At 51.8% G+C, this 9,705-nt stretch overlaps 18 non-coding genes and 1 pseudogene across 18 annotated transcripts; 12 read left to right on the top strand and 7 right to left on the bottom strand.

Annotated features, from left to right (window-relative positions):
- The first annotated feature begins 105 nt into the window (after nucleotides 1-105).
- On the top strand, nucleotides 106-301 carry LOC122763119. Its single transcript, XR_006358886.1, has one exon. It is a non-coding gene; the product is annotated as a U2 spliceosomal RNA (small nuclear RNA).
- A 320-nt stretch (nucleotides 302-621) lies between these two features.
- LOC122763115 lies at nucleotides 622-740 on the bottom strand. Its single transcript, XR_006358883.1, has one exon. It is a non-coding gene; the product is annotated as a 5S ribosomal RNA (ribosomal RNA).
- Nucleotides 741-1,142: 402 nt separating this feature from the next.
- On the top strand, nucleotides 1,143-1,305 carry LOC122763111. The gene has a single exon (XR_006358879.1). It is a non-coding gene; the product is annotated as a U1 spliceosomal RNA (small nuclear RNA).
- A 623-nt stretch (nucleotides 1,306-1,928) lies between these two features.
- Nucleotides 1,929-2,039, top strand: LOC122763122. The gene has a single exon (XR_006358889.1). It is a non-coding gene; the product is annotated as a U5 spliceosomal RNA (small nuclear RNA).
- A 183-nt stretch (nucleotides 2,040-2,222) lies between these two features.
- On the top strand, nucleotides 2,223-2,414 carry LOC122763113. Its single transcript, XR_006358881.1, has one exon. It is a non-coding gene; the product is annotated as a U2 spliceosomal RNA (small nuclear RNA).
- A 334-nt stretch (nucleotides 2,415-2,748) lies between these two features.
- Nucleotides 2,749-2,871, bottom strand: LOC122763108 (annotated as a pseudogene).
- Nucleotides 2,872-3,273: 402 nt separating this feature from the next.
- Nucleotides 3,274-3,432, top strand: LOC122763112. The gene has a single exon (XR_006358880.1). It is a non-coding gene; the product is annotated as a U1 spliceosomal RNA (small nuclear RNA).
- Nucleotides 3,433-4,352: 920 nt separating this feature from the next.
- Nucleotides 4,353-4,545, top strand: LOC122763114. The gene has a single exon (XR_006358882.1). It is a non-coding gene; the product is annotated as a U2 spliceosomal RNA (small nuclear RNA).
- A 124-nt stretch (nucleotides 4,546-4,669) lies between these two features.
- On the bottom strand, nucleotides 4,670-4,788 carry LOC122763106. Its single transcript, XR_006358875.1, has one exon. It is a non-coding gene; the product is annotated as a 5S ribosomal RNA (ribosomal RNA).
- A 110-nt stretch (nucleotides 4,789-4,898) lies between these two features.
- Nucleotides 4,899-5,017, bottom strand: LOC122763107. Its single transcript, XR_006358876.1, has one exon. It is a non-coding gene; the product is annotated as a 5S ribosomal RNA (ribosomal RNA).
- Nucleotides 5,018-5,420: 403 nt separating this feature from the next.
- On the top strand, nucleotides 5,421-5,584 carry LOC122763109. Its single transcript, XR_006358877.1, has one exon. It is a non-coding gene; the product is annotated as a U1 spliceosomal RNA (small nuclear RNA).
- Nucleotides 5,585-6,231: 647 nt separating this feature from the next.
- Nucleotides 6,232-6,344, top strand: LOC122763120. The gene has a single exon (XR_006358887.1). It is a non-coding gene; the product is annotated as a U5 spliceosomal RNA (small nuclear RNA).
- A 182-nt stretch (nucleotides 6,345-6,526) lies between these two features.
- Nucleotides 6,527-6,719, top strand: LOC122763116. Its single transcript, XR_006358884.1, has one exon. It is a non-coding gene; the product is annotated as a U2 spliceosomal RNA (small nuclear RNA).
- Nucleotides 6,720-6,843: 124 nt separating this feature from the next.
- Nucleotides 6,844-6,962, bottom strand: LOC122763125. The gene has a single exon (XR_006358891.1). It is a non-coding gene; the product is annotated as a 5S ribosomal RNA (ribosomal RNA).
- Nucleotides 6,963-7,072: 110 nt separating this feature from the next.
- On the bottom strand, nucleotides 7,073-7,191 carry LOC122763124. Its single transcript, XR_006358890.1, has one exon. It is a non-coding gene; the product is annotated as a 5S ribosomal RNA (ribosomal RNA).
- Nucleotides 7,192-7,594: 403 nt separating this feature from the next.
- On the top strand, nucleotides 7,595-7,758 carry LOC122763110. The gene has a single exon (XR_006358878.1). It is a non-coding gene; the product is annotated as a U1 spliceosomal RNA (small nuclear RNA).
- Nucleotides 7,759-8,405: 647 nt separating this feature from the next.
- Nucleotides 8,406-8,519, top strand: LOC122763121. Its single transcript, XR_006358888.1, has one exon. It is a non-coding gene; the product is annotated as a U5 spliceosomal RNA (small nuclear RNA).
- A 181-nt stretch (nucleotides 8,520-8,700) lies between these two features.
- On the top strand, nucleotides 8,701-8,893 carry LOC122763118. The gene has a single exon (XR_006358885.1). It is a non-coding gene; the product is annotated as a U2 spliceosomal RNA (small nuclear RNA).
- Nucleotides 8,894-9,016: 123 nt separating this feature from the next.
- LOC122763126 lies at nucleotides 9,017-9,135 on the bottom strand. The gene has a single exon (XR_006358892.1). It is a non-coding gene; the product is annotated as a 5S ribosomal RNA (ribosomal RNA).
- Between the last annotated feature and the right edge of the window lie 570 nt (nucleotides 9,136-9,705).

The raw sequence follows: 9,705 nt of genomic DNA on the forward strand, positions 1-9,705 counted from the left end.
GGTGATCAGCAGCAGCAGCCTTTGTTATGCGCCCTTAAAAACATGGCACCACAACAACTGACTTGTGTGCCAAGATCTTGGGTTGGCCCCAGACACCTGTGGGCCATCGCTTCTCGGCCCTTTGGCTAAGATCAAGTGTAGTATCTGTTCTTATCAGTTTAATATCTGATATGTCCTCTATATGGGGATTAAATATTAAATGCATTTTTGAGCAGTGGGAGGTGAAAACTGGGGCTTGCTCTCTTCACTCCTTGCATTGACCTGTGGTATTGCAGTGCCACCAGGAGCGATTGCACCCATTCTCTTTTGTGAAAGCAAAAGCGGCGAAGCTGAAACCAGAAAGACCCGTGCCTGTCGCGTCAATTTAATTGCGAGCCTTATGTTTCTTGTAAGGAAGCAGCAGCAGCAGCAGCAGCGTAAAAGCTTACAGCACCTGGTATTCCCAGGCGGTCTCCATCAAGTACTAACCGGCCCGACCCTGCTTAACTTCCGAGATCAAGCGGGAGGCGTGCTCAGGTAGTATGGCGTGGCGAGGAGCTGGCGACGAAGTGCCTTTATGGACTAGGCCCCTGCGTGAAGGGCATGTTTCTTGTAAGGAAGCAGCAGCAGCAGCAGCGTAAAAGCTTACAGCACCTGGTATTCCCAGGCGGTCTCCCATCCAAGTACTAACCCGGCCCGACCCTGCTTTGCTTCCGAGATCAGACGAGATCGGGCGTGCTCAGGGTGGTATGGCCGTAAGCCGGGGGGTTGGGGACACAGACTGCTTTTATGGACTGGGCAAGGCCCCCTGCGCGTGGCGGGGCTCAAAGTCAGCCTTTCGGACACACTGCACTTCAGCCTTTATCTCCACCACATGCTACACTCTAGTCCAGTATCGGGAAGCGACACCGAGATGGGCAAGCGGCTGTTGGGGCCGTCATGTCCAGGTGTTGCTGAATCTATAGGAAACGACAGCCAGGTATGCCAGTAAAAAAGGTCGAGTGTTTCCTCTCCAATGTGTGCTGGAGGTTGAAGTTGAACATAGCACAGCATTAACGAGCAACTGAGTCAAGGCATTGGCCTCTGGGATTATTCATTTCTAGCACCATCAGCCAAAGAGCTGTGTCTGGCAAGAGCCACCCGGTGTTTGGCGAGTACACCTCATACTTACCTGGCAGGGGAGATACCATGATCAAGCAGGCGGTTCACCCAGGGCGAGGCGCAGCCATTGCACTCCGGCTGTGTTGACCCCTGCAAATTCCCCAAACGTGGGAGTCTTGACTGCATAATTTTGCTAGTGGGGTGCTGCGTCCGCGCTTTCCCCCGATGATGTCGTTGTAAGCAAAGGTCAGCCGCCCGAAGTTCAACGTTGTGTGCCCATCTCCAAACTTCTCACGTCCTTGCGGCGCAACATCCCCAGTCTTTCCAAGTTGCTGGGAACGTGATGGTTGTGGGTGTTGTCTTTTAGCTCAAAGCAAATGTCACGCTCCTTTCCCCAGCTCTTTGTAGAAAGAACTTCGATTGTTGGAGATGGATCCATAGCCCATCTATGCCAAGGTTAATACTTTGGCGCTTACTCTATTCCTCGTTACTGATGTTGAAGTGATGCCAGGGCAGCTCACCATTTCGAAGCCCGGATGAGGTGAAATGGCCCGGCGTTTGTACTGCTCAGTGTGACCTGCGGGCTGCTTTGCTCATGCATCCGTCTACCACTAAATGTTGGAGGTGTGCCAGTGGCGAGGTAATGCCACAGCCTCAGCGACTGATAGAAACTGCAGCACAGCGACAGTAGAGGCCCAAACATGCAGTCAAATCTGGGCGGTTATTGGCGGCCAAAGCAAAAGCGTTGAAGGAAGGCCGCCCCAAGGTGGCCGGCCGGCCGGCCGACCGAGACTGTGGTGACTCCGGCGGATAGACTCCTCGGCTGCTCTCCAGGACAGGGGCTACGTTGACTCTGGTTTCTCTTCAAAATGCACAAGTCTTTCGCCTTTTACTAAAGACTTCCGTGGAGAGGGACGTTCAAGAGTTTAAGTTATTTTGGTGGGCTTTGCTGTAAGGCTGCGCCCTTTGAGTGTGTCAAATGTCAAGCAGCTGTCTGTCAAGGCTCAGAGGTGCACTTAGGTCAACCTTGGGGCGGAGGTGATCAGCAGCAGCAGCCTTTGTTATGCGCCCTTTAAAACATGGCACCACAACAACTGACTTGTGTGCCAAGATCTTGGGTTGGCCCCAGACACCTGTGGGCCATCGCTTCTCGGCCTTTTGGCTAAGATCAAGTGTAGTATCTGTTCTTATCAGTTTAATATCTGATATGTCCTCTATATGGGGATTAAATATTAAATGCATTTTTGAGCAGTGGAGGTGAAAACTGGGGCTTGCTCTCTTCACTCCTTGCATTGACCTGGTATTGCAGTGCCACCAGGAACGGTGCACCATTCTCTTTTTTCTGTGAAAACCAAAGCGAAGCTGAAACCAGAAAGACATCAACCCGTGACTGTGCGTCAATTTAATTGCGAGCCCATGTTTCTTGTATGAAGCAGCAGCAGCAGCGCAGTGCTTACAGCACCTGGTGGCCTCTAGGCTGTCTCCCCATCCAAGTAATTAACCTCGGTCTGGCCCCTGCTTAGGCTCCAGATCAGACGCAGATCGGGCGGCTCAGGGTGGTATGGCCGTAGTTTCCAGGGCTGGCGACAGAGAGTGCCTTTTATGGATTCAGGCAAGGCCCCTGCTCGGGAGGGGCATGTTTTGTAAGGAAGCAGCAGCATGCATGCAAAGCTACAGTGCACCCTGGCATTCCCCAGGCGGTCTCCCATCCAAGTACTAACCAGGCCCGACCCTGCTTGGCTTCAGAGATCAGACGAGATCGGGCGTGCTCAGGGTGGTATGGCCGTAAGCCGCGGGGTTGGGGACACAGACTGCTTTTATGGACTGGGCAAGGCCCCCTGCGCGTGGCGGGGCTCAAAAGTCAGCCTTTCGGACACACTGCACTTCAGCCTTATCTCCACCACATGCTACACTCTAGTCCGGTATCGGGAAGCGACACCGAGATGGGCAAGCGGCTGTTGGTGCCGTCATGTCCAGTTGTTGCTGAATCTATAGGAAACGACAGCCAGGTATGCCAGTAAAAAAGGTCGAGTGTTTCCTCTCCAATGTGTGCTGGAGGTTGAAGTTGAACATAGCACAGCATTAACGAGCAACTGAGTCAAGGCATTGGCCTCTGGGATTATTCATTTCCAGCACCATCAGCCAAAGAGCTGTGTCTGGCAAGAGCCACCCGTGTTTGGCGAGTACACCCCATAATTTACCTGGCAGGAGATACCATCAAGAAGGCGGTTCACCCAGGGCGAGGCTCAGCCATTGCACTCCGGCTGTGTTGACCCCTGCAAATTCCCCAAACGTGGGAGTCTTGACTGCATAATTTTTGCTAGTGGGGTGCTGCGTCCGCGCTTTCCCCCGATGATGTTGTTGTAAGGAAAGGTCAGCCGCCCGAAGTTCAACGTTGTGTGCCCATCTCCAAACTTCTCACGTCCTTGCGGAGCAACATCCCCAGTCTTTCCAAGTTGCCGGGAACGTGATGGTTGTGGGTGTTGTCTTTCAGCTCAAAGCAAATGTCACGCTCCCTTTCCCAACTCTTTGTAGAAGAACTCGATTGTTGGAGATGGATCCATGGCCATCATGCCAAGGGTTAATACTTTGGCGCTTGCTCTGTTCACTCCGCGCAGTGACCTGATGTTGAAGTGATGCCAGGAGCAACTCACCATTTCAGAAGCCCGGATGAGGTGTGAAATGGCCCGGCAGTTTGTACTGCTCAGTGTGACACGGAGCTGCTTTGCTCATGCACTCACGTCTACCACTAAATGTTGGAGGTGTGCCAGTGAGCGAGGAATGTGCCACAGCCTCAGCGACTGATAGAACACTGCAGCGCACAACCGACAGTAGGAAAGCGCTTCCAAACATGCACAATCTGGGCGGTTTATTGGCCGCACTAAGCAAAAACGTTGGAAGGAAGGCCGTTCTAGCGTAGGTCGGCCGCCGGCCACCGAGACTGTGGTGACCCGGGCGTGGATAGACTCTCTGCTCTCCAGGAATAGCTACGCTTGACTCTGGTTTCTTCAAAATGCACAAGTCTTCGCTTTACTAAAGACGGAGAGGACGCTCAAGAGTTTAAGTTATTTTTGGTGGCTTTATTGTAAGGCTACTTTGAGTGTAAGCTCAAATGTCAAGGTGCTGTCTGTCAAGGCTCAGAGGTGCACTTAGGTCAACTTTGGGCAGAGGTGATCAGCAGCAGCAGCCTTGTTATATGCTTTAAAAACACATGGCAACGCCACACCACTTGTGGGCCAAGATCTTTGGTTGGCCCCAGACACCTGTGGGCCATCGCTTCTCGGCCTTTTGGCTAAGATCAAGTGTAGTATCTGTTCTTATCAGTTTAATATCTGATATGTCCTCTATATGGGGATTAAATATTAAATGCATTTTTGAGCAGTGGGAGGTGAAAACTGGGGCTTGCTCTCTTCACTCCTTGCATTGACCTGGTATTGCAGTGCCACCAGGAACGGTGCACCATTCTCTTTTTTCTGTGAAAAGCAAAGCGAAGCTGAAACCAGAAAGACATCAACCCGTGCCTGTGCGTCAATTTAATTGCGAGCCCATGTTTCTTGTAAGGAAGCAGCAGCAGCAGCAGCAGCGTAAAAGCTTACAGCACCTGGTATTCCCAGGCGGTCTCCCATCCAAGTACTAACCCGGCCCGACCCTGCTTAGCTTCCGAGATCAGACGAGATCGGGCGTGCTCAGGGTGGTATGGCCGTAAGCCGAGGGGTTGGGGACACAGACTGCTTTTATGGACTGGGCAAGGCCCCTGCTCGTGGAGGGGCATGTTTCTTGTAAGGAAGCAGCAGTGTAAAAGCGTGCAGCGGTGTAAAAGCTTACAGCACCTGGTATTCCCAGGCGGGCTCCCATCCAAGTACTAACCAGGCCCGACCCTGCTTGGCTTCCGAGATCAGACGAGAGCGGGCGTGCTCAGGGTGGTATGGCCGTAAGCCGGGGGGTTGGGGACACAGACTGCTTTTATGGACTGGGCAAGGCCCCCTGCGCGTGGCGGGGCTCAAAAGTCAGCCTTTCGGACACACTGCACTTCAGCCTTTATCTCCACCACATGCTACACTCTAGTCCAGTATCGGGAAGCGACACCGAGATGGGCAAGCGGCTGTTGGTGCCGTCATGTCCAGTTGTTGCTGAATCTATAGGAAACGACAGCCAGGTATGCCAGTAAAAAAGGTCGAGTGTTTCCTCTCCAATGTGTGCTGGAGGTTGAAGTTGAACATAGCACAGCATTAACGAGCAACTGAGTCAAGGCATTGGCCTCTGGGATTATTCATTTCCTGCACCATCAGCCAAAGAGCTGTGTCTGGCAACAGCCACCCGGGCTTTGGCGAGTACACCTCATACTTACCTGGCCGGGGAGATACCATGATCAAGAAGGCGGTTCACCCAGGGCGAGGCTCAGCCATTGCACTCCGGCTGTGTTGACCCCTGCAAATTCCCCAAACGTGGGAGTCTTGACTGCATATTTTTTGCTAGTGGGGTGCTGCGTCCGCGCTTTCCCCCGATGATGTCGTTGTAAGCAAAGGTCAACCGCCCGAAGTTCAACGTTGTGTGCCCATCTCCAAACTTCTCACGTCCTTGCGGAGCAACATCCCCAGTCTTTCCAAGTTGCTGGGAACGTGATGGTTGTGGGTGTTGTCTTTCAGCTCAAAGCAAATGTCACGCTTCCTTTCCCAACTCTTTGTAGAAGAACTCGATTGTTGGAGATGGATCCATGGCCATCATGCCAAGGGTTAATACTTTGGCGCTTGCTCTGTTCACTCCGTGCAGTGACCTGATGTTGAAGTGATGCCAGGAGCAACTCACCATTTCAGAAGCCGGGATGAGGTGGGAAATGGCCCGGCAGTTTGTACTGCTCAGTGTGACACGGAGCTGCTTTGCTCATGCACTCACGTCTACCACTAAATGTTGGAGGTGTGCCAGTGAGCGAGGAATATGCCACAGCCTCAGCGACTGATAGAAAACTGCAGCGCACAACCGACAGTAGGAAAGCGCTTCCAAACATGCAGTCAAATCTGGGCGGTTTATTGGCCGACTAAGCAAAAACGTTGAAGGAAGGCCGTCCCAAGGTGGCCGGCCGGCCGGCCGACCGAGACTGTGGTGACTCCGGCGGATAGACTCCTCGGCTGCTCTCCAGGACAGGGGCTACGTTGACTCTGGTTTCTCTTCAAAATGCACAAGTCTTTCGCCTTTTACTAAAGACTTCCGTGAAGAGGAACGTTCAAGAGTTTAAGTTATTTTTGGTGGGCTTTGCTGTAAGGCTGCGCCCTTTGAGTGTGTCAAATGTCAAGCAGCTGTCTGTCAAGGCTCAGAGGTGCACTTAGGTCAACCTTGGGGCGGAGGTGATCAGCAGCAGCAGCCTTTGTTATGCGCCCTTAAAAACATGGCACCACAACAACTGACTTGTGTGCCAAGATCTTGGGTTGGCCCCAGACACCTGTGGGCCATCGCTTCTCGGCCTTTTGGCTAAGATCAAGTGTAGTATCTGTTCTTATCAGTTTAATATCTGATATGTCCTCTATATGGGGATTAAATATTAAATGCATTTTTGAGCAGTGGGAGGTGAAAACTGGGGCTTGCTCTCTTCACTCCTTGCATTGACCTGGTATTGCAGTGCCACCAGGAACGGTGCACCATTCTCTTTTTTCTGTGAAAAGCAAAGCGAAGCTGAAACCAGAAAGACATCAACCCGTGCCTGTGCGTCAATTTAATTGCGAGCCCATGTTTCTTGTAAGGAAGCAGCAGCAGCAGCAGCAGCGTAAAAGCTTACAGCACCTGGTATTCCCAGGCGGTCTCCCATCCAAGTACTAACCCAGCCCGACCCTGCTTAGCTTCCGAGATCAGAAGAGATCGGGCGTGCTCAGGGTGGTATGGCCGTAAGCCGAGGGGCTGGCGACAGAGAGTGCCTTTATGGACTAGGCAAGGCCCCTGCTCGTGGAGGGGCATGTTTCTTGTAAGGAAGCAGCAGTGTAAAAGCGTGCAGCGGTGTAAAAGCTTACAGCACCTGGTATTCCCAGGCGGTCTCCCATCCAAGTACTAACCAGGCCCGACCCTGCTTGGCTTCCGAGATCAGACGAGATCGGGCGTGCTCAGGGTGGTATGGCCGTAAGCCGGGGGGTTGGGGACACAGACTGCTTTTATGGACTGGGCAAGGCCCCCTGCGCGTGGCGGGGCTCAAAAGTCAGCCTTTCGGACACACTGCACTTCAGCCTTTATCTCCACCACATGCTACACTCTAGTCCAGTATCGGGAAGCGACACCGAGATGGGCAAGCGGCTGTTGGTGCCGTCATGTCCAGTTGTTGCTGAATCTATAGGAAACGACAGCCAGGTATGCCAGTAAAAAAGGTCGAGTGTTTCCTCTCCAATGTGTGCTGGAGGTTGAAGTTGAACATAGCACAGCATTAACGAGCAACTGAGTCAAGGCATTGGCCTCTGGGATTATTCATTTCCAGCACCATCAGCCAAAGAGCTGTGTCTGGCAAGAGCCACCCGGTGTTTGGCGAGTACACCTCATACTTACCTGGCAGGGGAGATACCATGATCAAGCCGGCGGTTCACCCAGGGCGAGGCTCAGCCATTGCACTCCGGCTGTGTTGACCCCTGCAAATTCCCCAAACGTGGGAGTCTTGACTGCATAATTTTTGCTAGTGGGGTGCTGCGTCCGCGCTTTTCCCCGATGATGTCGTTGTAAGCAAAGGTCAGCCGCCCGAAGTTCAACGTTGTGTGCCCATCTCCAAACTTCTCACGTCCTTGCGGAGCAACATCCCCAGGCTTTCCAAGTTGCTGGGAGCGTGATGGTTGTGGGTGTTGTCTTTCAGCTCAAAGCAAATGTCACGCTCCCTTTCCCAACTCTTTGTAGAAGAACTCGATTGTTGGAGATGGATCCATGGCCATCATGCCAAGGGTTAATACTTTGGCGCTTGCTCTGTTCCCTCCGTGCAGTGACCTGATGTTGAAGTGATGCCAGGAGCAACTCACCATTTCAGAAGCCCGGATGAGGTGGGAAATGGCCCGGCAGGTTGTACTGCTCAGTGTGACACGGAGCTGCTTTGCTCATGCACTCACGTCTACCACTAAATGTTGGAGGTGTGCCAGTGAGCGAGGAATGTGCCACAGCCTCAGCGACTGATAGAAAACTGCAGCGCACAACCGACAGTGGGAAAGCGCTTCCAAACATGCAGTCAAATCTGGGCGGTTTATTGGCCGACTAAGCAAAAACGTTGAAGGAAGGCCGTCCCAAGGTGGCCGGCCGGCCGGCCGACCGAAACTGTGGTGACTCCGGCGGATAGACTCCTCGGCTGCTCTCCAGGACAGGGGCTACGTTGACTCTGGTTTCTCTTCAAAATGCACAAGTCTTTCGCCTTTTACTAAAGACTTCCGTGGAGAGGGACGTTCAAGAGTTTAAGTTATTTTTGGTGGGCTTTGCTGTAAGGCTCCGCCCTTTGAGTGTGTCAAATGTCAAGCAGCTGTCTGTCAAGGCTCAGAGGTGCACTTAGGTCAACCTTGGGGCGGAGGTGATCAGCAGCAGCAGCCTTTGTTATGCGCCCTTAAAAACATGGCACCACAACAACTGACTTGTGTGCCAAGATCTTGGGTTGGCCCCGGACACCTGTGGGCCATCGCTTCTCGGCCTTTTGGCTAAGATCAAGTGTAGTATCTGTTCTTATCAGTTTAATATCTGATATGTCCTCTATATGGGGATTAAATAATAAATGCATTTTTGAGCAGTGGGAGGTGAAAACTGGGGCTTGCTCTCTTCACTCCTTGCATTGACCTGGTATTGCAGTGCCACCAGGAACGGTGCACCATTCTCTTTTTCTGTGAAAAGCAAAGCGAAGCTGAAACCAGAAAGACATCAACCCGTGCCTGTGCGTCAATTTAATTGCGAGCCCATGTTTCTTGTAAGAAAGCAGCAGCAGCAGCAGCAGCGTGAAAGCTTACAGCACCTGGTATTCCCAGGCGGTCTCCCATCCAAGTACTAACCCTGCCCGACCCTGCTTAGCTTCCGAGATCAGACGAGATCGGGCGTGCTCAGGGTGGTATGGCCGTAAGCCGAGGGGCTGGCGACAGAGAGTGCCTTTATGGACTAGGCAAGGCCCCTGCTCGTGGAGGGGCATGTTTCTTGTACGGAAGCAGCAGTGTAAAAAGCGTGCAGCGGTGTAAAAGCTTACAGCACCTGGTATTCCCAGGCGGTCTCCCATCCAAGTACTAACCAGGCCCGACCCTGACCCCTTTTTTTTGTTTTTTATTATCAAAAATACTTTCAAAAACATAAATTGACAAACAAGTGCATTAAAAGGTATTTAGAAAAAATTAAATAGAGTACTCATGTACATAAAACAACTGATTAAGGAGAACTGAACTGTAACCATCACAAAAGACAAGCATTAACACAACAAAAAAATGATAATAAAAAAAAATATAAATAAATAAATAAAAATAAAAAAACGGAACAGAAAGTTAGAAGCCAAAAACTATGTTGTCATCAGTCACAGACTCAAACAATGTTGTCCCACCTGCGAACCTCTCCCGAAAAATGTTTGTGTATGCAGCATGTAGTAGCCGGAAGTGACTTTTGACTGTGCTTGTGAAGAGAAGCCATCTGTCAATGTGCAGATCTTCG

The sequence above is a fragment of the Solea senegalensis genome, unplaced genomic scaffold, assembly GCF_019176455.1.
Source record: "Solea senegalensis isolate Sse05_10M unplaced genomic scaffold, IFAPA_SoseM_1 scf7180000016469, whole genome shotgun sequence".
Taxonomy (NCBI): domain Eukaryota; kingdom Metazoa; phylum Chordata; class Actinopteri; order Pleuronectiformes; family Soleidae; genus Solea; species Solea senegalensis.